Consider the following 4,403-nt stretch of genomic DNA (forward strand, 5'->3'; position numbering starts at 1 on the left):
TATTTCAACATCTGTCCCTGCTTCTTTGATGACGTCCACAGTTTTATAATCTGGTCCAGGGGCTTTGCCTTTTTTCAGAATGTGAAGAGCAGAATTTACTTGTTCAAGTGTGACATCTGTAATATCTCCACTTGATCTGAGGAATGAATCATTTATGGAATATTATTTTTGCCTTAGAGATCTGGAAATAATTTTCTATCATTTAACATAACCTTTGTAGGCTTTGTAAATCCATCCACTCAGTGTAAATTGAAAGTAGTCATCAAACCAAGACAAAATATGTATATTTTTTAAGAATACCAAACACACGTATGGAGAGGTGCATGCTTGGAATTACACTGAAACAGAAAATCAAACCCATTGATTAATTAGTTAAATACGAGATATTGACTGTTAAGTGGGCCATGGCGAGATACGTTGCAAACAAAGATGATGGCCTGTGGTCAGGACTAACCACGGGATGGCAGCCAAAGGAGAGAACACGACCAAGAGTACATCCACCACGGAGAGAACATGTTGGAGGTGGCGATGACTTTCAGAGGCCTTCAGCGATGTGAACATGACAGCTAATAATTATAGATGAAAAAGCACAACGCGAACAGGTATAGACACATTTGTAAGCATTGAAAGGCATGAACAGTGCACATGCACGTATACGTTCATGTATACACGCATGTTGTGTAAGTATTCAAGCATGTGGAGCTCACACATGAAACAACTACACTTAGAACAGTGATGACACGCTGATGTAGTTGATGACGGGGTGAGATAAGCGAATATAGATACTTCCCAAAGGGATCGGGCAGTTCCGAGATTTCCCCACGTTAAGAAAAACATTAAACATAACATATTTCCTCTGCTAAATCTAAAATACTAATTTTCGGGTCTCAAAATGTGGGTTAGAGGGAGGGAAGAGGAGCAAATCCTCCCCTCCACCCCCTGGATCCGTCACTGAAGGAGCGATGTCGCAGGCGTGTTGATGGCTATAGAAGCCCAAGGGGTGTGGTGGGAAGAAGCAAATCATTACAATACTGTACAACAACAACAACATAAAAAACACACGTCGGGGCAGTGAGCCTTTATTAATACTCATGTTGAGCAGGGCGGATGAGGGCTGGCACAACAATCGACCATCGTCAAGTCGCTAGCCACACGCAGTGTTTACTCGGCTTATTTATTTAATGTAAACGCTTGTTGACCTTCATCCTGACCTGAGAATCTCACTGTATAATCATGCTGTCTCGTGGCGTGTAACTAACACCTTCAAACAAACGAAGGCTAATTTTTGCTGCGTTTGGAGGGTGATTGTTATGGTGGTGGTTGGAGGTGGTGGTGGTGGTGGTGATTGGGGGTGCTTGGGTTGAGCCCTGTGTTGAGCCCTGGTCAGGGTGAGGGTTAAACGTCGGGTCGGAATAACACGATGGAAGGGGTTTCTTGTCACGGCCAGTGATGATGGTATGGTGATGTTTTTTTCTCCGGTTGTATTGTTCCATACAGCTCACTTTGTACGATTCAAACACCGCCGAGTGCTCACAGCGCTCCATTATATTTTATCAAATAAGTTTTTGATGTCAAATGTTTGGATTTTCAGTTGACATGGTCATTGTGTTTTTTTATGGCATTGCCATTTGTATTTCAGTTATTTTATTCTACTTGAAAACACGCGATATTTCACAAGGGTAGTAAGTAGCCTTGAAATATTTTTTTTGGTAACAAAAAAATTGCGCACAGCAAAATGCGACTAAGTATAGAGCTGAGATATTATTACACAGATTTAAAAATACAGCGGCTAAAGTAGCGTTGTTGATAGTTACACTAACGTAGATCATAAATAGCAAATGTTCCTGTATTCTTCGCGTTTATTTGGCCGGCAGTGGAATGCGTTATTTTAATTCTCCCACTGCAATGACATGCAGAACAAACGTGGGTAAATCATTTTTGGCACGATTTACACGCGCGGATGTAAAAGTGCCATGGCTATTGGTGGTGGGGAGTGGACAGGGCAGAACGTTCTGTTCACTACTCTCTGGCACATTAACTACCCCAGAAATCTGACACTGCAATGCATGTTAATTGCTGCATGTGTACAACATTGCGTGTTGTTATCATATAAAAATGGGCCCCCAAAGCACGTTTTTAGCCCTCTTCTTACGCTTGGAAATGTGTAATTAGCTATCGGTTTTGACCTCTTTGCAAGAAACATCTTTGCAATATATTTTCGCATGCTTGCTTCAACGTGATGTAACTGACTCGCCGATGGGCGTGAATGGAAATATTTTAAAATAAGTCTATTGTTCAACAAGTATGTTGTTGGGACAATTACAAAGGAATAAACCTGTCACACCAAATATTGTTTTCCATTCTCTTTAGGGAATTTATTTATCCCACGTTAGGGGACAATTGGGGTGCTGTGGGGGTAATGTTACTACGCACTGGACTCTTACAGGGGGTGTGGGGGGACCATAGGAGTGGTGGTGTGAGCCCATTGATGTAGGGTCCGAAGGGGCACGCGTGGACAGTGTTGGGTGCTATATGGCCATTGTTGTGTATACAGGGTGGACCTGTTGTCAAGTGGCTGTCAGGCGCACTGACAGCTGTGACCCAACACACGTGCCCTGGTCCGGTGTGAGTTGGTGTTGGCTGGAAGGAGTGGAGAGAGGGGGGGGGGGTCAACGCCGGTGGTGATGGAGTTGGCATTGGGGGTGTGGAACCGGAGAGAACCACACGCAGAAATTCCACGAAACGGCCATGTGGATGCGGAGCCAGGTTAGGGTCACGCGTCTGCCCGGCACAGGAGCCATTTTGTCGTCGTAGCCGTCAGTCTCCTCCTCCCTTCGGTCCGCATTAGGAGGCAGCATGGCGTGAAGACGCCAGCGAAATCCCCGGATTGCGACGCGGAGCACTTCACTGCATTACGCGCAGCACGATTAATTCCCTCCCGCTGTGATGAATCTCCCTGCAGCTACATCCACGAGCCCCGCCCCCCCCGCCAATAGCCACGCCCACAGCCTCCCAGACCCCGCCCCCACGGGATCCCCCCCCCTCTCAACCCTCAAAGCCTCAATTCTAGATTCGAAGCTTTCGTGACTGCAAGTATTCATATTCTTAGGTTTTTTCGATAAAGTCATGTAGGTAAAAAAATTAAAATTAATTAAAGTGAAATAAAAAATAAAATAAAAAATCACGACGTTTCGGAGGCAACACAAGCTTCCGTCTTCAGGTGGAACGGTCACAGCCACGACAGCTGCATCAAGTGAATGAGAGATCCCCCCCCACCACCCTCGCCAAACCCTCCACCGCGACCTCATCCCCATTCAGCCCCACCCCCCCCCCCCCATGATAGCCCCTCCCACCTCGTCCCTCTTTAGGCCACGCCCCCAACCTGATCTTAGCTCCGCCTCTAACTCCGTCTCTAACCCCCCCCCGCCGCTCCCCCCCACCGACCCCATCGCCCCCCCCCACCCGACCAACCCATTGTCCACATTGCCTGAGCAGGTCGCGTTGCGGCGACTCCCATTGGCCACTCGCGTGGCCAATAGCGGCGCGTGGGCAAGGGGGATCCTCGCGACAGTGATCACGTGCTCGCGCTGCAGCCAATAGTCGTGAGGCGTAGGGGCAGGCGGGTGACGATTGGTGGTGACGTCACGCGTCCCCACATCTTAAATTGAGGGGCCATCTTGGGTAGGGAAAGGCTCCGTCTCTATGGTGGGTGGACGACTGCCGTTTTGCATCCTTCCTCGACCAATTCGCTTGTAAATAGTGACGCGTAGTTTGTTGTTTAACGACGCCGTGCGTCGATTGTTCGCGTTTTAATTTCGAGCAAACGTAGCCCTCCCTGCGTATTTTAAAGTTAACATCGCGGATAGTTTAGCCAGGAAGGAGGAAGCTGCGCTCTCTGCGCCCTTTTATTAAAGAATATGCCGTCTTCGTGCTTCTGCGACAACGCTGCCCGCGAAGAGCAGGCATGGAGGCGCGCGAGCACTCGCGACGGTGCAAGCGAGGCGCGCGTTCAGCCGCCTCCATTCGTCGGGCCTTCGCGGAGAGGCAAAAAGCAGCCACGGACGGGAGCGTATACAAGTGTTTTAGGATGTGGTGGGGGTTACGGGTGATCGGTGGGCGTTTGTCATAATACAGAGGGTAACGTGATGGTAATAATGTTAACAATAACAAGTCGGCTGTGGGCGTGTACACTCTGCTGCGTCACGTGGTCTTAGCATCACGTGACGCGTTGGCCGTTGCCCTGGGCTACGCGGGAGGGCGGGGGGGGTGAGGACGGCAGTGACGTCGCTCCGCACCGTCACGTGGTGTGGGGATGAGGTGCGGGGGGGGTGACGTTGAGGGGCGGCGGGGGGGGGGGTGACGTTGAGGGGCGGGGCTGAAGAGGGGGACGGGTGGAGGAGGGG

The sequence above is a fragment of the Lethenteron reissneri genome, chromosome 23 (genome assembly GCF_015708825.2).
Source record: "Lethenteron reissneri isolate LAM-NWPU_2019-01 chromosome 23, ASM1570882v1, whole genome shotgun sequence".
In the NCBI taxonomy this organism is placed as follows: domain Eukaryota; kingdom Metazoa; phylum Chordata; class Hyperoartia; order Petromyzontiformes; family Petromyzontidae; genus Lethenteron; species Lethenteron reissneri.